Here is a 22,977-nt window from a genome sequence, read left to right on the forward strand (position 1 = left end):
ACTTAAAATTACTCCTTTTTCCATGTGAGGATTTTTGTGAAAAATCTGAGACCCTACTAATCAAAGATTGTGTAATACTTCTGGTTCTCAGCTCCCCTGACCATATCCGTCACCTCTTCTTTTGTCCCTGCATTATCCTCGTCCATCCATTCGCATCCTACTGCATGCATGTAACCTTTAAGTTCACTTTGACTATCAGATCATGCTCTCTACCTCCATCTTTTACTGGTCATTCCACCCAATATCAACTACTGAAAATCTGTAAAACCCACTCTCCATCATGGGATCTTCATTAATATTCATAAACTGTTGAATAGCTCTGCCTATGGTTGGGATCTCAAACCACATTTTCATTAAAAGACACATTTGTATAAAATTACACATATTTACATACCCATTTTCTTATACCCAAAAGACTATTGTGAGACGAGTATGCTGGAAAAGCCCCAGAAGAGGTTTGATGCCAAATGGTACCTATTTGGTAAGATTTTGTGACGTCCAACTGGTGTGGGACTTTCCAAGCCTTAACTACTTGGTATTAGTGACCCAACTCTTAACATAGGCCTGTACTACTTGTGTCGGTAGAGTGGCTGAGCAGTCAGGCTTATCTTTGAAGGGGTACTGTGAGCTGTATAGCAGTACAATGAAATAAGTAGAGACAAGTAGACAAGGAAACACTTGCACACTAAAAGCTATATTAAAATTCAAACAAATCACACTAGTTTATGCAGCAACTAATAGTAACATCAAGCAGAATGTCAGAATCAAGTTATTCAAGCAGCACTAATTCAAGTGGGTACATTATTTTTTTATTAAAACATTTCCTGCACACAGAGTGACATCAGTTAAGGTCAGAAGTAGAACTTATGGTTCACCATACAATATTGAGTTTGGAGGAAAAAAGGGTTAGAGTAGAATAGAACACTGTAGCACTGTAACAATAGTCTTTTCCCCACCAGTAAGAGTGTAAAACAATTAAAACCCGTATAGGGGACAATCACTGTCCAAGCCAGTGGGGTTCAGAAGGGATGCATTTAGGGTGCCAGGACAGCCAAAGTCAAAAGGAAAGTTCTAGTTTTGATGCAATCTTCTTAGAAAAAGTTAGTTGAACAGTCAAAAGTTAATTGAAGAAAAATCCAGGAGCTCAAGTGAGCCTACCTAACGTGCACACACTGTTAGGCCTGCACAAGTGAATTGAAGTAATTCAAAAGGATAGAAAGGAGCACTCCCCAAGCTAGGAAGCACTACATTTGGCTAAAGGTGGTTAAACCCAAAGCCCCACAGTACCTGAGAATTGAAGCAGATGTTTTAGTTGACTTTCTTCTTGATGCAGACCCTTGTTCCTGGTCCTTGGTCATGGTGACGAAAGGATGGATGTCTGGCAGGCTTCCGCAGCAGCACTCTCTAGAGCCGCAGTATTCAAACTGTGGGTCGCGACCCCCCAGAGGTCCGCAGGTGCATCTCTCGGGGGCCCTGAGAGCTCAACATGAAATATTTTAAAAAAAGTTTTTTTTTTTTTTTTAAAGATTGGAAGAAATGGGCAGGTGTGGCTCACATGGTCGGCTGAAGCAAGAAACTGTCTCGGGCAACAATGAAAAAGTGACCCGCAGTTGTAAATGGATATTCATTCCTTTAGTCACAGACTGATGGGGTGGGGAGAGACTACGGACTGGGTAGGAGTGGCATGAGGGAGCCCAGCGACTGTGATGGGAGCAGGTGACGGCGTGCAATACATACTGTCCATTTGGCATTTCTGGGGGGTACCGACCTGCCCAGATTTTGCTCAGGGGGGCCCCGGCCAAAAAAGTCTGAAGACCATGGCTCTAGAGGGACTCTGCAGCAATGGATTCCACTCGTTTCAGCGGCTCTTTGTGTTTTTCTCAGAGCCAAAGCAAAACGAATAGCTCCCGTTGGAGTTTCCTTGGTCCCTCGGTTCTGGACTCTGGTGAGGGGACTCTGGAAGAAGAATTCCTGCTTCTGAAGGTCCTTGAAGATGCCCACAGAGTGTGTGCCGGATTAGATCTCGGCAAGACGTTGGGCTCGTTGGTGGTCCAGGTACCCCAGGTATTGGGAAATTGCAGCCCAAAAGGTCGTAGCAACACAGGGGTTGGCCCAGAACGAAGCAGGTCTTGAGGCCAGTTGGTCGCACCAGTCTAAGGAAGGTATGACGTCCTTGGCAGAGCTTCCCTTTCAATGGGGAAAATGGGGTCGGCACAGCTGCAATGCTTCACCAGTGCTTATGCAGTACTGGAAGGTGCTCCTGGCGTCCCTCTGCGTCGTCGTCTTCGGATTTGATGTTCCAGTGGTCGACTTTGTCTGTAGTGCCCAAACCTTTGCCTTATATGCGAAATCCCATTCATTCACAGCACTAAGCTGTCAATCACACAGGGGGTGGTCATCCTCCAGGACAGCCACCCACCCAGTTGGAACTGGTTTTGGCTAGGCATGCCTACAAACAAAGGCCAGTGAAGTTTCAGTCTCCTCCCTCACTTACTGCCTTCCCAGACACACTAAGGTCCTGGGTGGGCTTCAGGGGTGAAGCCCACCAAAGGCAAAACACAAAGTGAACTCATACCTGATCTAAACGACAGAGTAAAAGCCCAGAAGGAACTAACAAACAAGAAATGGCGAAAAAAGAAGACTGGGGCCATTTTAGTAAAATGGTCACCCATGGGTGCTGTACTGCAGCTGAAAAATCAGCCTGCAGATATATTGCACAAAAGGTAGTAAAAAGAAACCACTTCCACCATCCATTCTAGTTGGTTGGTGTAACAAAAGGTTACATGAGAAGTGGGATAAGGAGTTACTATGTAACCCCCAGCACTCCACATAAGGTGGTGTGTGCTGGACCCAAAAAGGAAAAAGGTAAGTAAGACAAACATTGTCCTACTTTTCTTGGGAACTGTATTTCACACAAGGAAATGTATTTAACCATTTAGTGGAGTCCAATGGACTCCTCAGTGGCACCAGACAAAGGGTGCTGTGTCTCGCTATATAAAAAGCAGATGCCTTTGGAGTTAGTACCAGGCTCCATTAAAACATAAGGAACACACAATCTTTGTTATAGAGGGAAAAGGCATGAGTGGCCATGAAAAAGGCTCACTCACTCAGGATGTAAAAAATCAAAAACTTCCCAGATGCCAGCAAAGGGCTGGGTTGTCTCTAAGGTTAAAGAGAAGTAGCACAGAAACTGAAAATTCTCCCTAACTGTACCCATAATAATGAATTTTTATTTCCTTCCAATAAACGCATGAAATTCAAGAACAATTGCATCACACTTGTCGCGAAGCATCTCAGAAACAATAAAACAAAACCTCCCTTCCAATCCTCCCGCTCCCAGTTTCCAACTCTCCTCCCCTCCCACCATACCCCAAAAACTATATCCACCCCCTCCTCTCTACTCTGACAGGTGCAGATGCACCATGAGACTCAATCTCATCCCGAATACCCCTATTCTTGTACACCATTTTTTCCATTTCCCTGCTGCTATCCGTGCTCCGCTACCATTCCGCAAAGGAAGGCTTTTCCTCTGTCTCCATAACCTTGCTATTCCCCTCTTTGCAAGGACGAATGCCAGATCCACTTGCTCCTGTTCCCACAATGTTAAGCTCTGTATCTCCTCAAATCCCCAAACGAACAGACTTTAGGGTCTTCCTCTATTTCTCTATTTTTCTCCTACTACAGATGACATTCTTTGTAGCACTTCTCCCCTTATATCTCTGTATATGGTGACACTGCCATACCATGTGGAGAAAGGTTCCCCTCCCACATTTACATTTGGGACACAAGTCATCCTCTCTTCACCCCATTCCATACAGCACCTGGGGGTTATAATTAACCCTGTGCAGGGTCTTGTACTGTATCATACGGTGTTTGACTTTGATGGGCAGTTCCCGTGCCGAGCCCAATGTACAGTTCCATTCCCAGTCCTCCAATGGATCAAAGTCCCTTTCCCATCTCCCTCTAAGCTTGCCAAGCGTGTTGGCTTTGACCCCTACGATCCACGTGTACCCGTTTGAAATCGGGTTCACTGTAAATTTGACGGTTGCTACCTTGCTCAGCAGTGGTATTTCATGTGGGATGTCAAATTGTCCCCCCAGTTGTCTCCTTGTAACACATGCCTCCAATTGTAGGTATTGATAGAACATAGTTCGGCCCAGTCCGAACTGATCCCGTAAATCTGCAAATGGAACAACACTCCCTTCTATCATCACATCGCTCAATCTATTGACTCCTTTTTATGACCACTTGCGCCTTCCCATTATGCCATGAAGTTCTGGCACTTGTTTGTCTACAGAGGTTGATCCCCTGCCGCCCTTACCCCCAAACCTGGTTTGCCTAACAGGCTTCGCCAAGTTTGTATTACTAACTTTCCTGCTGCTGGAAGTTCACTTGGATACGTGTTCCCAAAAAGTGTCTTGTGGAATTAACGGCCCCATTCTCATTCTCACCATCTCTACTGAAGGATCCCCTTCCTCCAGATACATCCAATCATTATATCTGATCTGATATAGAGGACATCATCAGTGAACAGCGATAACCTGTCCTCATGCCCGCCTGGCCACTGGAATTATGCAAGATCCCCCAACACCTCTTATCCACAGAGCTGGCTGTTCTGTCAACAGCGTAAATAAGGGGGATATTGGACAGCCCTGCCTTGTTCCCCCTCTCCACTGGAAAAGCATTCAAGAGGCTGCCATTAACTTTCACCCTGGTTGCAGTGGATTCATAGAGCAGTTTTACTCATACCACAAAATTGTGCCTAAAGCCCATCCTCTCGAGTACCGCCCACATATAATTCCACCCAACCCAAAGGCTTTATAATAGTCCAGTGTCAAAATCACATTGGAGGTAGGAGTTCCCCCGGTGTCATAGCATTAAAATCTCTTCTCAGGTTATTTCTCCCGGGCATAAACCTGTTTGGGTCCGGATGGATCAGGTGAGGGAGAACATTTCGTAATCTATCTGCCAATATTTTAGGCAAGATATTTACTTCAACATTTAACAAGGAAATCGGTCTGCAAGACTCGCATCATTCCTAGTGTTTCCCTCTCTTGTGTATTACCGTGATAGTGCAATCCATGAGGTACCTTGGGAGAATCCCATCCTCCCTGCTTTTCACGTACATGTCTAGAAGATGCAGGCTTACCTTGTCTCCCAGTGCTTGCCCTAGCACCTGTGGGTGCCCGCTCTTTCCCGGCTTAGAGCTGCTGTATACTACGCTCTACTTCTTATAGCAGCAGTTTTACATCCAACCCTTCTCTCTGCGTACCAGTCAACCTTCTCAGCGAAAGGTTGCTAAAAAAAGATGCCAATTCTGCCTCATTTGTTTCCAGCCTTTTTGAGTGCAGCTGTGCAAAGATATCAACAGTGTCCACTATCGCCTTGTCCTCTCTAGAAAGCTCCCTGAACAGCAGACATGCACCTATTACCTTCCTTTTGCCTAGTCAGCCATGGTAAGAGCTTCTCATGTTTATCCCTATCCTCATGAAGCCTTCCACTGCCAAAATTGCCAAAACCGTTGGCCTCATCCAACGAAAACCTGCTTACTCTAACTTGGGCCTTCCCCATTTCCCGTTGCACTCTCTACGACTGGTCGTCTGATTATGTTGCCTCTAGATTTGCCACCATCTCCTCCGCCTCGGATAAGTCTTGTCTTCTATTGCGTTCCCCTGCCCTTACTTCACGAGTCGCTTTAACGCTCAACTGTTTTGTAAGCCGCCCATAATGTGACTCTACTATCCACTGAACCCTCATTTCCTCTGAAACATTACTCTAGTCGCTTCTGTCAGGCTCCACCGCAGCTCACTGTCGAGAAGGTGGCAGCATTAAGCTGCCAGGTTCGCTGTGGCTTCCTCTCACCCAACTCCAACATTACTACCAGGGGCAAATTATCAGAGAATCCTATTGGCAGATACCTTGCCTTCTTCACCCTAGACCGATCTCCCCTTCCAACAAACAAATAATCAAAATTTTACAGTGATCCATGAACACCCAACAAGAACGTAAAGGAATTCACGTCTGGGTGCAGTTACCTCCAAGCATGAGTCAGATCTAGCAACTATGCCTAATTATACAGCTACATGCAACTGACCCCCCACGATCCTGTTGTCCCACCCCCGTTCTGCTCCTTTACACTGACAACATCACTGAAATCAACCTCCTATCAGCATCAAAGTGGAGTTGACCCGCATGGTAATATCCCTAACCTTCCCCATCAGCTCATTTTTGACAGGGAGGTGGTTTAGCATAGACGTTGGTCAGAGTTACCTCCATTCTACCCAGCGTTCCAGAAGCGAGACTGTAGCGGCCACCCCTATCTAATTTCACTTGATTCTCCACCCAAGGAACCGATTTCTTCATCATAATTGCAACCCCCCTATCCCATTTTGCATATCCTGCATGAAACACTATGGGGTATTGATGCCTCTCCAGGAATCGGCACTTGGTCCCCTCCAAGTGTGTCTTCTGCCGCATCTGGGCCATGTCTTTTTAAGAAACTGCATCACAGGTCCACTCCTAAGCCCATTTACATTCCATGACATACATCGTACTACCGCTTCTGCCATTTTCGAGTATGTGGTATCTACAGTTGCTGACTCCTCCACCTTTTGGGTGCCTCCCTCATTCCTGCATCCTGTCCTGTTCTGTCCAGTGCCAACTCCCCTACGCCCCCAAACCCCCCGGCCAAACTTCACCTGGACTCTCATCCCCTTCCCTGCACGCTTCCTAACCCCAGAAGCATCTGTTGCCCTCCCCCTAAACCCCCCTCTTTTTTATTTTTTTTACTCTCTAGCTAACCAGCAGTAAACAAATGCCAACGTGGCTAAAAAGAACAAAATGCTTGTCTAAAATGAGTCCCTGGGCTACCATTGCAGGAGCCCCTCCCCATCCCCAGCCTACGGTATTAATGTGTCATGCACGTTGCCACTACCAGTTTCAAGTCACAACTCCACAGTGCTCCATAGTCGGGGCCCCATCCTCCGACACCATTATGGTCCCATAGGCAATTTCTGAAACTCTCCTACTGGACGGTTCTGCCATCCCCCTGGCAGGGTTCCTTTGACGCTCGCCACCAGGAATTACACTCCTTCTCTACGGGATGTTGGCACCTCTTACTCCATTCCTTGCCAATCATTCCCAGGCATCCCCAGTGTCATTGAAAAACCAAGATGATCCCCCGAGAACTTGGGGTGTAATATTCAGTTCCAGTCGCTTTTCACTTCACAGACTAAGGTAAGGAAAGCAATAACTCCAACATATTTTAGGATAACACAGTAGGTAAGTAAAACTTATACACTTTTTTACAGGAGCTATAAGCTACTTAAAGGCAGGTATAAGCCGAAGACTTCTTTTGTGTCTGTCTACAACAGACAAGGGGAAGCAAAACCCACCAGTGTTGCACTTTATGAATGACACAAAGTTATTCTAGGTAGGTAAAACCTAATGCAGACAGTCTAACCGAAAGTCAGAGGAAGCAAGACCCAGTTGGGGACAATCTTACATTTATCCTAACAGGAATAGTGAAGTGAAACCAACAGCATTACGTTTGGGAAGAGGCACAACCAAATCACAGGTGAGTAATCTAACCTCCATCTAATTTGTTAGAATGGCAAAACAGTTTCTAAGGAAAGAAAGATGTTACTTATACTTTTGAGAATGGCAAAACATTTCTAAGGTAAGTAGAACAACCTTATATATACTTTTCAGAATGGCAGAACATTTCTAAGGTAAGTAATAACTTTTGTAACTGTTCACTGAGTTACAGTTACCAGCCAACCAAGTAAGTAACTCTTAAACACGTATTCTTCTTTTCTAGGCAAAAGGGACCCAATCTTTAGAAGGCTTTCCCTTATTCTTGGAGCCTGAGTGTTCTCAGTGGCAGAAGGGAGGGGGGTCACTAGGGTCTAGTGTCCAACAGCCACGTCAGGATAGGTTCTTAAGTAGCAAAAGTCTGAGTTCCTAAGGAAGACTGTTAGAACAAGTAAGTACTTGACTTTAGAGTTGGTTGAGGCTCCAGGGTCTTCACAGAAGACACCCTAGGAGGATTCCAGCAGGGGCCTGGGTGCACTGGACGACAGGATTCCCAATCACAGAAAACACCCCAAAACTACACAGGAATCACAAGAGACTTAAGGTAAGTAAATACCCAAGCGAGCACAGTACCTCAGCACAGAAGAAGATTTTGCAGTAGGAGGACTTCAGGATCTGCAGCCAAAAAAAACCTGGTCATTCAATTTCTTCATCAAGAAGACAGGACACTGGAAGAACTTTTGCAGCAAGGATCACAGGGAAGGCTCTAGGCAAGGTTTTCCATGCAGGGCTGGCTGCGGCTCTGTGGATTTGGTCCCTTTTTCAGCAGCACAAAAGAAGTCAGAATATTGCCGGTCGGATTCTCGTCGTTTGCAAGGTCTTGCACTCTGGTGAGTGGACATATTGGACTGGAATTGTGCCTCTGTAGATCCAGCAGGATGCCCACGAAGTTTCAGCGAGATTCGGAATTAGGAAGGCCGTCCACCACACAATGGCCCGAGGTTCCAGGGTATTGGGGTATTGCAGTACCGCAATGTTGCAGCATGGCATGGGATAGCTCAAAATGCAGATCTGCTTGAGTCTCGTGGGTCTCGCCAGCCTCTGGGTCGTCGTTTTCTGAGTCCCCAGGTCGATTGGAAGTATGGGCTACAGCAGGCTCTCCGGTCGCTGGAAGGATGGGCTACAGCAGGCTCTCCGGTCGCTGGAAGGATGGGCTACAGCAGGCTCTCCGGTCACTGGAAATAGTCTCAGCCGCAAATTCTTCATCTTCCTCTTCGGTTTTGGTTCCAGTGGTCGAATACCTCGTCAGCTTCCAGGTTCAGACTTTTGTGCCAATCAAACAGCCTTGCAACATTCAAACTTGGGGGTGGGGGAGGGGGGCGGGGGAGTTGGCAATCCTTTCCGGACAGCCAGCCTCCCAGTTTGAACTGGAATCTCGCACTCTGGCTGGAAGACAAAGGGCTGCAGAGTTTTGGATTCCTTCCTCGCTTCCTGCCTTCACAGACACTCTGGAGCCTGAGTGTGGAGTCCACAGGACTCCTGCCGAAGATAAAAATCACACAAAGGAATTTCCCACCCTGGATGTCAGGGGAAGGAACAAGAAAGGACAAGGAACACTAAAATGGCAAGAAAACAGGGCAGGGGGCCATTTTGGTGAAGTGAGCACCCATTGGTGCCTTAATAGGGGCTGTGCAAACAGCCTGAAGTAAAGGTGCACCGAATTCATAAAAAGGTTCACTGCCACCAGCCATTGTGACATAAATGTTACATTTAAAATGAGAAAGGGGATACTCAGTATCTCCCCTACACATAAGGTGGGGGGGATGCTGGTTTCACTTAATAAAATTTAAAAGGGATCCAAAGATCCTTTCTACCATTGGGAACTGTAGTTCTCACAAGGTTAGCCAAAGAAAGTTAAAAGGGGAGCTCCTGGGATAACCCAGCAACAATAGGCACTTACTGCCAAAAAGTTGTCAGATGATAACATTTAAAAGACACTAAGTAGAGTCTTAAAAATGACACCCATAAAAAGAGTAAAAGGTTCCCACTCACAGAGGTGCAAGGAAAAATAATCTAACATTAAAAGCAAAAAGTTCTGGGGTTGACACGGGTCAGGAAGATTTATCATTGCTATGAACATCTTGCCCAACAACTCCTCCATAGGATGGCCTTTTGACCTCCCTCGTAAAGTCCAGGAACAGGAGACCCTCATGTTCCTGACCATGGCTGGACACACCCTTCTTGCTTTCTGGAGCAGAGCATCCTTGTCCCTGAAGTTCAACAGGCGAGCTATTGTGTCACAGGGGTACGCGCTGCGGGAGGTAGCCTTGTTGGAACTCAGTGCGCTCTTTCACCGAGAAGAAGCATGACAGCCCCTTAGTTCTGTAGGTCTCAGTCAACCACTTCTCGTAGAAAAGTTCCATCAACCCTCCCTCGGATGCCTCCACTAGCACCACAATCCGACCATTGTTCCTCTGTGATCGTCCTTCTGCCTCCTCCCCCCTACTTTGCAGCTGATGAATCAGCTCTGTCATCAGACACCTCGTCCTCCTTCGAGAAGATGCAATCCTCTGCCTCCTTTGTTATTTCTGAGATCTTCCTGAGATCCGCCCACAGCAGAGATCTCGCCCCTATTTCTCCAGCACCACACAGCATCCTTGTATTTCTTCCAATAGAGAGAACGTTGGCACCGCTGCTCCCCCGCCTCTGCAGGGTCCCTTAGAGCTCCCTCCGGTCCTGGTGGTTGCTGAGCCCAGATCTACTAGTTTTGCCGGAGACCCCTTGGAAGTGGCATAATTATCCATAGTGTTAGCATGCAAGGCCTTCTTGTGCCTACAAGATACGTTGCTTGACTCGCCACCCAGTGTTTACTGCCGTGTCTGCTCCCTGTTAGAGACAAGAGATCGAAGGGGGTGGGACCTTTCAACCCTTACACTGATGTAAGGTCTCTCCTTGATCAGCCAAGTGTTAGGTTGTAGGAGATGTAGACTGACCACAGGACTTGCTTTCTTCTACCTCCTCTCTGTCCAGTACTGACTGCGCCCCTCTCCTTTAACTACCACTGAGTCTTCACACCTTGCAACCAGTGACCTAACCAGCTGCCTCCTCAGTCTTTAAAGCAGTCCCGGTCTGCTGCACCCTTCCACTTGTCCTCCACACCAGTCTAGGCACACCGTTGGTCATGTCGGGCCCTGCCTCTAGCCTGCAGTCCCAGGGCCCCCTCCTGCTCTCTCTTGGGTGACTCCACTCACTCCCTCTTCTCCTCAGGCCCGTCTTCCAGCCCCGGCCCGCAGGGCTCCATGCTGTAGCCACGCAGACACAACCAAGTCCTGTGTGCACTGTAAGGAAGGCATGGTTTCAAACAGTAAGACAATGGGTTTGAAAAACGCCTATCCAATCGTAAATCTAAAAATGGGAGTAAGCTACGACCATCAAATAATAATGCAGTCCTAGTGGTGTCTTGTCAAAATAAAAGGGCCTATGCTAATAAACCTATTGCCAATCCCTCTAAATGCAAATGTTGTGGGAAACTGTTATACAAATGAAAAGTGTTCAAGAAATGATATTACTGGATAGTTGAGCCGTTGACCAAATTTTCAGCACGGGATAAGACAGCACACTCAAGCTTAGCACGTACTCTGGCTTTTCTATCACGAGGATGCAGTTCAGAATCTCAGTATCAGGACCCTATATGCCAAAGTTTCTTTGCCATTCAAAGTCTCTTATTTCAGAGGGCCTGATGCGACAAACATTAAACATTCTTTTCTCCTCAGGATTCTCATATGCACATCTTCTCTGGTGATTCACTGTTCACCCTGTGTCCCCCTCCGCCGGGCTCAGACCCACTTTAACTGAAAACTTTCAATTAGTCTCCCTCCACCCGGCTGGGACCAAATTTATATGATTTTCCAAACTTTCTTTACTGTATCAAAAATCGAAGACTTTCGACTGTGCGCAGGATTTGGCTTGACCTGTTGCAGGACCATTTTGATTCACAATTCTTTGTTCTATTCTTAATGCAACCCTTTAACTTTCACTTCTGCCACTTCTCAGCTGGATACCTTACAGACACTCCTCACTAGTTCAACTTTACTTGCGTCTTTTTTATTTTTTTATTTTTTGTTTTGTTTTATTGGTTAATCAAATTTAAACCTTTAACACTCCTTCATGTCAGTTCATCAATATTAGATGAGTGCATGTCCAAAGTTACGTAGATGCAGTGACTTTTCCCAAAACCAATTCTCTTGGTCTGTCCAGTTTAGTCAATTTAGCTCACACTTCAGGATCGTCAACCTCCTGGTCCAGTTTTAGTGCTTCGACAAATTTCAATGCATCTAAGGTCTTACCAACCTTTTCGACTGTCATTAGCCGCTCCCAGTACTCCTCTTCCGTCTCCTCAGTAATATTGATGGTATAGCTTCCCATGTATACTTGTCGTTTCAGTGCGAGCTTCGGACAAACTAGCATCACATGTCTGATAGATTCTATTTGGGTCCTGTTTTTACAGAACCTGCAGTATGCCATCGATTTGTCAATAAGTCGTCTTCTCCATTTTACCTCTCGGGAATACATACATTAAGCCTGCAACGCATGAGCAAGTCTCTGTAATGGGCAGATGGAAATTTCAGCAAGTATGGTGGGAGCATATTTAAACCCTTTCTTTCCCACATGATGTTGTGGCACAGATTCCTTGACAGGCTTTTCTCCTGTGTTTCTTCCCAATCCTTTTCCCAAACAGATCTTTTGGCCTTATCTGGATTACACTTTAAGGTCTCTTCCGAGATGTCTAGCTTTTCCAAAGTCGCTTCACACCTTGTCTTCCATTCGTATAAGATCTTATCTCCATTTTGCGTCTCGGTCTGTATTAAGATTTTAAACGGCTGGGCTGGGCTGTCAAGGATGCACTTTCTATAGGCGGACAAGGTTTTCCATATTGCGATTGAAGCCATAGATTGGAGCCTTAATTCTGTCCTTATGATCTCTATCGGGAGAGAGTTCGGGAGGCGTAAGATCTTTCGCCAAAAGTAGGCTTTGCATAAATTCCAAACTTCCCATCTTAGGGCTAGAAGTGCCTCTGCTCCATACGTGATTACTGCCACCACCTTTTGTTTATAAAAAGTTGTTATCGGAGCCAGTGAGAATTTGCCATATCTGCGGTGTACAAGTATTCTTTGGTTGGTCAAGGCTGATAGTTTTTCTCAGATCAGCATGTAATGTGCCTGTTCATTGCTGTTTTTATTAATCCTTATCCCAAGGTATATTGTGGTATCCACCTCCTCCAGTTTTTCCTTGTCTAAGGACCACGTCTGGTTTTTTCCTGATGATTTTTTTTTTCCACGGCAGGCCCTCATGGCTAGAATCATCGTTTTTTTTTTTTTTTTTACATTGATCTTCATGTTGTTGTTTTTTAAATACTTATTAAAGGCCACAATCCGTCGCTGCAGTCCTATCGGCGTTTGATCTGCGAATACTGCGTCATCCGCATACATCATCCATGGTACCTTAGTTCCGTTTATCTTCAGAGGGAAAGCCCGGATCTGATCCTGGGTGGTCTTCATGTCTGCCATATATAGGACACAGTGGAAGGGGGCTAGAGCACATCCTTGTTTTATGCCTCGAGAAGTTTTTATCGTCCTGGAAAGTCCTCCATTACCAGTAATTTGGATCTGTATCGAGGTGTCGGTGTATAGGGCTTGGATAGCTTCCAGTAGATCCTTAGGGCACCCCCAATTCCTCAATTTTGACCACAGGCGCTCTCTATTTATACCGTCAAACGCCTGTTCAAGGTCAATGAAGGCCAGGTAGGTCGTTTTTTTTCCTTCCACAGCCTTTGCCTTCAGTAAGTTGATCAGAAATAAGTTGAGGGCGGTGCCAACACCGCTTACGAAAGCTGTTTGTCTCTCATCCAGGATGTTAATCTGGGTAGCCCATTTTTATAGATCCCTTAAGAGGATAGACGCGAATAGCTTGCTGATTGAATCTAACAACGCTATCGGTCTGTAATTCCTGGGATTCCCTCGATCCCCCTTTTTGTAGATAGGCATAATATAAGCCTCAGTCCACGTGGTTGGAATTTGCCTTGCTTTTATTATTTGTTCGAAGTGCGCATGTATTAAATCGGACCAGTCTTCACAGTTGTCTTTCAGCATTTTATTCGAAATGCCATCTGGGCCTGCCGCCCGAGAAGTGCTAAGTTTTTTAATTAGCATAAGGATGTCGTCACTATCGAATATCAAGGCCCATAGGGTAGCAGCCAGGATCTTCTCTATGGTTTTTCCTTGGGTTTTCCCTTCATATAATGAGGTATAGTGCTGAAACCACTTTTCTTCCGAGACTTGGTTCACACCTATAGCCGATTGATTCAGGTCCCTGTTGTTAATTAGGTCCCACGTACGTCTTGTGTTATTAGTCGATAGTGCAGCTAGCATCTTCTCTGCATCTCTTTGTAGTCTCAGATGTCTATTTGAGCGCAGCCAGTTTTTATATCTTTGCCAGCATTTTCTCAGAAGTTCACATTTCTCAATGCTGTTGGTCTGGTGTAAGAGTCTGCGGTCTGCTCTATATTGTTTTCGCCTGGCAACTACAAGTTCATCAAAGGCATGCTTTTTTTCAATTTGTTTTACTTTAGTTGGATTGTACTTCACCACAAAGGCTTCCAATAGCCATTTGTATTCGACCCTCTCGTCTCGTAGCTCTGTAGCTTCCTTATATTTCTGTACCAATTTTGGTATGATCTGATTTTTCAGCCTTAGTCGGTTTCTTCCCCACGATACTTCAGTTTCCATCATTCTTTTGTTCCCTGTGATCACTCGTTTTTCCCAGGCAAGTTCTGTTGCAAGCAAGCTATGATCACTATTTGCTTGTTTGATTATTGTAAAAGAGTTTATCCGGGCGAGTGTGTTGCCACCCACGAAGCAGTAGTCGAGGCATGCTCCAGATTTTCCGCTGTGCCATGTATTAGCGCCCATTAGGTCTCCTCTTGTTTGGGTATTTAACATCCTCATATCTCTAATTTGCATTTCCTTCATCCATATTTTTTCTTTTCCCAGTAGATTTTCTATTTCTTTAATTTTTCCCTCTTTGTCCAACAATTTGATATTTAGATCCCCATTTAGCAATATCAATTGATCTTTTTCCTCGATCATAGATTTGTCAATTTCATTCATGATGGATTTCAAGTAGGTTGCCTGACTCTGCATTTTTTCGCTCCAGTAGGTGTTTATCAGGAGCATTTTTGCCGGCTACACCTTTTCATCTATTTTATATGCTATTTTTAGTATTTGCACATAGGGATTTGGGATGGAGTGTTCGAGGATTTGCAAGGGGCTATCCAATCTCTTCATTATCATGAGGCCCGCATATGGTCTTCCTTTTGGACCCTTTTTGGCCGGATTAATGTAGACTTCATAACCTTCACATACAGGTGGCTCACGAAGCCAAGATACCTGTATGGAAATAAGGTCATATTTGGCCAGGAAGCTACTATCCTTTGTGAACAAATGTTGGAAGCCTCTGGCGTTCCAAGAGGCACAATGGATGGGTCCAAGTTGGCCCTCCTTATTCTATTGTTTCTTCTTAGCGTTTAAGGGATTTGCCATCCATGACCGATCCTTTCCTTTGTTACCTGCTTTGTTCAGTTTGAGTTCGTCCTTCTTTGGGTTCTCTGAATTGTCGATCGTAAACCTTATGGTTTTCAGTTTATCGATTTTCTTTGTTGCAGAAGACTTTGCATTTTGACCTTCTTTCCCATTTTTTTCCTTTTCTGTTGAATCCTTTTTTACGACATCCTTATTAGTTGGTCTGTCTTTTTTGTCGATGTTTTTCCCAGTCGCTTTATCCTTAGCGCCTACAGAGATCAGCTCCTTGGGTTCCCCTCCCTCTCTCATTGTTGATTTTGGTTCATCTTGCTTGGAAACATCATCAAGATCCACAATTCGGAAGCCCTTTTTCCTAAGGATATCGCTTGCCTCTAAAACGTTCTGTTTGATCCTCTTAGAAAAGTGTAGTATAACTTGATCCAACCTCTGTTCCCTTGGGTATTCCATTACTTTTATATCATCCGTTGATATCGAACGTAGGGCTGAGGTTTGGTTACACAGTGACATTACAAAACTTCTGTTTAACAGTGCCCGTCTGGGGCCATTGGATGCCGTTTCTAGTTTTAAGTAGAATCCTTTTGGTAGGCTAGATTTGTTTGGGCTTAGGGCAGACATTATTTGCCTTTTCTTGGAGACATTAGGTTCTTTTTCTCTGTTATTATTATTTTCTTTTTGCTGGCTTGGTCCGAGGTTTTCCTGATGTGTTTTTGGATTGTTCTTTTTGTTGGCCAGCTCATGCCTTTTTTGTTCAAGAGTTCTAAAGGGGGTAAGCTCTCTTTCATCCTCATTCACCAACTTACTTTCTGTGAAATCAGTCCTTTTTGCTGATTTTCTGGGGGTCTTAAGAAAGGCCTCTCTTTGAGAGGTCTTACAATCTCTAGGTTTTGAGGCCAATTCAGCAGTATCCCAGTTATCAATGGTTTGCCACTCCGATATGCTAATACTTTCCCAATCCTCCTCTTCACTATTTTCACCCATACATTCAATCAAATTGCTTAAATCAGTTGGGTGTTCCCGTTCATCCCGATCTTCATCTACTGATTGAGCAGTGTTGCCTAGGGCGAGTTCCCCCTCAACCTCTAAGCTTTCCACATTGCCCATTATCAGTTCTCTTCTGGGCTTCTTTGCGGGCTGTATGGTTTCTCTTCTGGGCGGTGTTCTTAGATTTCTCAGGAATGCTCTTGAGCCATTTACCTTGTGTTTTAAGGCTTCATTTTTTGGTTTCTTCTCATTTTCATGTTTTTTTTGTCCCATCTTTGTCTTCTGCTGGACTTGCGGCTTTGGCGTTCCTCCAGCAAAGATGGCAAAATTGGATTGTTCCGATTGAGGTTTTTGATCATGTTTCAACCTCCTCTCTTTCCTCGGGGAGATCACGATTACTTCCTCGCATGGTAGCTCAGTTTGTTTGGGTTTGATGACATTCCCTTGTTTCAATTTCATAGGACCTTTTCCTCCTTTGTGGTTTTCTCCCACAAGGTCACCTTCGTTGTTTCGTTTATGCTGGGCCCTTATCCATTTGCAGTCCTCAAGAACAGCCTCCATCAAAAATGATTTGTCATTGGCATCTCTTCTTGCTAGTTCGCCCAATCGATTTTGCCAAATTTGCGATTGCTCAGCTTCTTTATTCATTTGTGTATTCAAACCCTGCAAAGACAGATCCATTTGCATAGAAGCCTTCTTTGTTTGTATGTTAGTGGTAGTCACTTCTTGGATCGAGTCTTTGATCACTTCATAAAGTTTGAGAAAGGGGGCCATTGCAATGTTTAGTGAGGCCATGATCACTGTTTGTATGTGTTCCATATCCTTTCCTCTTTCTAGTTTACAGGTTTCGCTAATTATAGATGCAACTTGATCTTTCGACCAGTCATCTGGATGTACAGCTGCATCATTCATGATTGTAGTCTGAGTCATTTTCCTTGCCGTTTGCACCTTACAAGCTGACAATTGCGGGCTTAGCTCCCTCAATGGATTTCCAGATCTTAAGTTTCCCTCACCAGAGGTTAGAGGCATTTTCGATGGTAAATGTCCTCCCTGATGGTTTGTTGATATTTTTCGGGGGGTCTCCGCCTCAAAAGATCTCCCTGTTGTTTGTTTTTTGTCCAATGCTGCCATCCGCTCGTTTATTAGAGAGAAGCTCTTTCTTTTCTCTCTTTCAATTTTTCCCGTTAATAATGTTATGTCTTGCATGATTTTATTTACTAGACATGAGTTGCTTAGGTGTCGGTACGATCTTTTCATTAGATGCTAGACTCCACAATGAAGATGCCATCTCCGAGTGACTCTTAGGTAGCTTTTCCCCTAAGCTCTTGGCGGCCTTATCCAGCTCTTCACTCCTGTATGGCTGGAAGATATCGAAGTTTTCTGGGGCCACCTCCTTAGGGATTAGCTGTTGCAATGTCTTCCCTGTGTCGATAGATGAGTTCTGTAGGGCTTTATCCCATTGAGTCGGCTCATTCACATCCCACTGATCTCCCTGTTCCCAAGAGGTCTCCGGAGCTGGGTGGCATCTTGGGATTTGATTAACGGGAGCCAAAACATGGTTCGAGTCCTTTTAGGTGTCTCTTTGGGCTCTCCCTTACTCTTTCTTTTTCCACCTCTGGAGGGTAGTCATGGTGCTCCGTCATGGACTCACTTATTTCGGGGGTATCGAGATTAGTACTCCCGACTAATTCACATTCCGTCTCGTCCAGTGAGTGCTGTTCTCCACTTGAAGGCATCAAGGGTAGTACAGAATTAATCCAATCATCTCTCACATCAGTTTTATCACTTAATTCTGTCCTCTCAGTATCCAATTCAGAGTTCTGATTCTCTGGGATTTTCTCAACGGATTCCCCCAAGAGTGCGGTAGTTTGCTCCAGGATTCTCTCCAGCTTCTTTGAGGGAGCAGGGCAGCTCGTGGGGGTAGTTACATCCAATTCCCCAACCTTTGAGCCAACCACATTTCCCTGATTAGATAGCTTGGATGACATAGGGGTTTTGGGTAGCTCACTAAATGGCCCTACTACAGCAGGTATTGTACACGGCATGGGTAGTTCAGGGGATTTTGGGGCCAGCCGTACTGTGTCCTCTTTTCCCAAGAATAGTGATTGATTTGTGTCCATTTCCATACTAGCAGTGTTAGCTCCCACTGAAATGCTCTTGCGCTTTTCAGCACAAAAGGGCAAGCGGGACTGTTTATACATTGTTATTTTTTATGCATGATCAGGACTTCCATTTGCCTCTGGAAGTGAGGCGAATCTTTGCCTTACCTGGAGGCGAGTTCTTAAACTTGGTGCTGATGGGTCTTGATGGGCTGGGACTGTCTTCATGGTGTCGTGCAGCTCCTCTGTTTGGTACGTTATTAATTTTGACGGGATCTGGGGACTGACTGGTTAGATTACTGTCACATCCACATCCAAGCAGCCAAACAGCACAACAGTGCAGTAATCCACAGTTCCGATGCCCTTCGTGCGCTCGGGCTTAGCACTGCAAGGGTGTCTGGGTAGCTGTTAAATAGGACTTCCTGGAGGGGGCGGTTGAATCAGGGGGCGGGCAGGGAGTGTGGCCAACCAGCGCAATGGCGCGGCTCTCTTCCCTTCGTCCACACCTTCCTGACCTTCGTATTCTCGCGGCTTTCAACCGCTGAAAAAAGACAAAAAGAGAAAGGCCTCAGCAGGTGAAGGGGTCGCAGCCACAGCACAACAGTGCAGTAATCCACAGTTCCGATGCCCCTCGCGCGCTCGGGCTTAGCGCCGCAAGGGTGTCTGGGTAGCTGTTAAATAGGACTTCCTGGAGGGGGCGGTTGAATCAGGGGGCGGGCAGGGGGTGTGGCCAACCAGCGCAACGCCGCGTCTCTCTTCCCTTCGTCCACACCTTCCTGACCTTCGTATTCTCGCGGCTTTCAACCGCTGAAAAAGACAAAAAGAGAAAGGCCTCAGCAGGTGAAGGGGTCGCAGCCACAGCACAACAGTGCAGTAATCCACAGTTCCGATGCCCTTCGTGCGCTCGGGCTTAGCGTCTTTTACCACACACGTTTTAACAATGTTGATTCCAGCATTTCACTGACACTGCTTTGTTCTTGGAGCCATGGTACCACAGCGGCTGCTGCTTTTCCATGCCTTGATTAGTGACTCACACAATACAGTATTCTTTAGCTTGGTTTTCTGGTCTTATGCTTTCTAATCTCGCAGGCTTTTGAAAGTAACGCTTTCTTGTTGGAAAGCTCAAGGGAACTTGCCACCTTGCAATCACCTCCTATTTTGCCATCTTTCTTCTCTCATTCAGCTGCCGTCTCGAAACTGCTGTTTTCTCGTGTGCTTTGCCTCGCTCAGAGTGTGCTTTCGTGCTCTGCCTTTTAACCGTGTGGGGAAGATTAGTGGAAGTCAGGTCAGTGTGTTGGTCAGTAATTGCTTGACCTCGCCTGACCATTGTATTGGGACACGTTGGGTATACTGCTGAGTGTTAGTCTGTTTTCTCTCAGCGCGGGCTGTCCATGTGAACGTTTCTGTGCCGGAAAGGGGGAGGTGGAGAGTTCCTACGTATACCATCTGATAGGATGGGGTCAAGGTGTTGCAGGAAAGAGAGGGATGCAGCGTCTCACCATCCGGTGTCCCACTCCTATTCCCCGAAGACTCCTCACCCAGGTAATCCTCGCGCACTGGTCCACCCCCAGGGTCTGAATCCAAATGCGATGGCCGCGCCCTGGCCACCTAAGAGAGAAAGAGATCCTCAGGGACTAGCGGGTGAGACACCTTCTGGTTTCTCACTGCACTCGCCCTCCTTTATTCTACTATCATGGTGCTCTTTCTTAGCACCACGAGGACTGTGTCCACTCTTGCTGCCATTGACCCCTCTCTCACTGACTCAAAGCTGCGATCCCTGGTGGCCATCTTGGATATTCACCTGCCTCTGATACGGTCTTCTTCTTGCCTCATTAGTCACCACCAAAGCCCTGTGAATTCCACACAAACACTACTTTTACCTTACGTCCTGGCAAAGCATCTCCAGGTGGAGTAATTGAACAGGATTTCCGTTCTGGTAGCCGTCTAGAGAAGCGCTCCATGCGGTGCCAAACTTACCTCCCATGTGTTCCTTTTGAATGACAGTTGCATACATACATCCTAATGATCTGGGCCACGATCTTACATTCTCCCTCACCACACTAATGGAACATCACGCCATCAGCTGGCCTACATCAATACGGAAGCGAAGAATAATCCATTGCTGGGAGCCTTTCCACTCGACTGCAGAGAAATCCTGACCAGGGTCCTTTCTTTCGTCTGAAGACCAAGAATCCATTGACCGGGTCCTGCAGCTGCTCCATCATGAGGGCGTCTGCCTGCATCACCTTCTTCGCTGCTGCAGTACGGATAGGCTTGAGGTAATACTTACCTAAAGTCATTCTGTCGCTCCTGTGTACTAAGGAGGTAATTAGTGTAGTTGGGAATTTGCCCATCCATGTTTGCCTAGGCCCAACGCTGGAACGCATTTTGGGAGCCTTGTACGAAGCCCAAGAGCCCTTTTACCCACAAGAACTGTTAATTAACTACTACAGAAGATTTCCACAGGAACTCTCGCCTTTTCCAGAGTTTGTACATGACTTTTCTGCCTTCAATCTGACCCTGAAAGAGACTCAAAACTAGATGGGGGAAGGACTCCTAACGCCTAGGCTCTAAAAAGAGATTGTAAAGTAACTTCCCTTGTGTTGGTGTTGTTTCTGTCATAAGAATCTGAAACATAGTTCTTACTTACCTTGGAATTGTGTCTACTATTCTAAAAAGTATTACAAGCAACTGCATTATTCCTGAAACAGAATAGGTTACAAAGTGATTACTCACATTTGAATGTCATAATGTCATTCTGAAAAGTAATTGCCAAGTTCTTACTTACCTTTGAATTGTATCCACTATTGTAAAATGTATTTCAAGTGTAACTGTATTCTGCCTGAAACCAAATAAGTTAAAAAGTTCTTACTTACCTTTGAATTGTATCCACTATTCTAGAAAATATTACAAGCGTAACTATATTATTCCTGGAACAGAATCAGTTACAAGTTCTACAAAGTTATTACTCACCTTTGAATTCCATACTGCCATTCTAGAAAGTATATACGAAGTTTACGATAAAGTGTTTTTACTTGTATTGAATTGTATACTGCCATTCTATAAGTCTTTTGCACTATGGTTTTCTTACAAGAAGTATTATTTGTTTTATATTGTTTGCTTATTATGATAGTACTTACCTTTCCAAAGAATTCCCTGTGCGTGTGTGTGTGTGTGTGTGTGTGTGTGTATATATATATATATATATATATATATATATATATATTTCTGAGGCTTGTGGATCTGCTTCGATCACATGTTCTGCATAGGCCGACATCTAGTTGTTGTCGTGGAGTTTTACATTTTTTGTTTTTGAAAAGGGGCGTTGACAGGGCGTGCCAGTAATACTATCTCTAGTGTGACGTCCACTGTACCCATGGTCCTTCACACGTCAAGGTCCCTCAGATCTTTTTCCTCCATCGCAGTCGACGCATATAGCAGAGTTTCTTATTCTGGCTGACGTCATTACTTATAAAGAGTTTAAACTTAGACTTTCTTTCTGTCCTTTCGACGACAGTACACCATAAGATCTCCGGCGCTGGCTTTCGAGGTCAAGACCACTTGTCGACAACACCGACTCCCGTTTTGATGAACTTTACCTGCGGCCTACTTAGGCCCCAACGGGCCTCGGCCCTGTACAGTAGGGAGAGTGTGGGGACGTTCATATTCTGTCTCACTTGAATGCATAGTCCCCTATACTTCCTTGTATTCCTCCAGGCTGCTACACTACACTATGGAAAATACCCCTTTTATATTCTGTCCTTCCTGTAAAAGGAAGTTTTCCTGGGAGGATTCACACTGAGTGTGTAACCTTTGCATCCCGAGGGACCATGCCGAAAAACAGTGCAAATCCTGCAAACTGTTTAGGCCAAAAACTTTAAAGGACCGAAAAACTAAGCGCTGAGCCCACCACGCCATGCAGGTCGAGGTCGCCATGGACGTCGAGGGAGCCTCCAACGATGGCAGCGTTGGCGTCCAAAGTGACGCTGAGGGCGATCGACATCTGATGGTCAGGCAAGCCCCCTATTTCTTCTGGTAGTCCGGCAATTCTGCTACAGTGATGACACCCGGCAGCTCAAGCACTTCCATTACACGCCACACCAAGCACATCCCCCATGGCTGACAGCCGACCAAGTCGTCGACAGATAAGCCACACGCTGTGTCGAAGGGAAGGTCCGAACAATCCCTGTTCTCTGGGCCATTATCACGACCTCCACACGACAGGCCCCCGTAATAGACGCCAAAATCGGTTTCCGACACCGCAACCAAATCTGGAAAGACCTTGGGTTCCGGCGACCATGCATTGAAAGACGCGTTGACGGCCCCTGCAAAAAGCTCAGAAATTAGTGATTTAATTAAAAAACATGTCTCTGGCTCCCTGTCTAAGGCAAAAACATAGAGAAACTCAAAATCCTCGATGCCCCAAGCCTCAAAATCACAAGTTTCAAGGAGCAGGGATTATTCTACCCCTAAAGACATCCTTTCAGGGGCAATGCATCACAAACAGCCCCCTGCTCCAGAGCCTCTGCCTACACCTGTTCCCTCAGTGTTGCCAAGCTCCTCCCAATGAACCCCAGAACAGTTTGATTGGGTCATGAGGAGAATGTCTAGTTTTGTAAATTTCTTTGATCAACACCCAGATGAACTTCCCAACCTTCAGGGTCCCCCTCAAGGCAAAGCAGCTAGCAAGCCGCCAGGCGCCAAAAGAGCCCGCCTAGTAGCAACACAAACTAATACCTCGTTTTATCAAGACGTGGCTCAGAACA

At 45.7% G+C, this 22,977-nt stretch overlaps 1 protein-coding gene across 1 annotated transcript in view; it reads left to right on the forward strand.

Moving 5' to 3' along the window:
* Positions 1-22,977, forward strand: part of MEGF8 (multiple EGF like domains 8) — a 1,665,761-nt gene that overhangs the window by 195,468 nt on the left and 1,447,316 nt on the right. The gene's annotated exons all lie outside the window — the stretch shown is intronic.

Source organism: Ambystoma mexicanum, chromosome 1q (assembly GCF_040938575.1).
Source record: "Ambystoma mexicanum isolate Mex_15411 chromosome 1q, UKY_AmexF1_1, whole genome shotgun sequence".
Lineage (NCBI taxonomy): Eukaryota > Metazoa > Chordata > Amphibia > Caudata > Ambystomatidae > Ambystoma > Ambystoma mexicanum.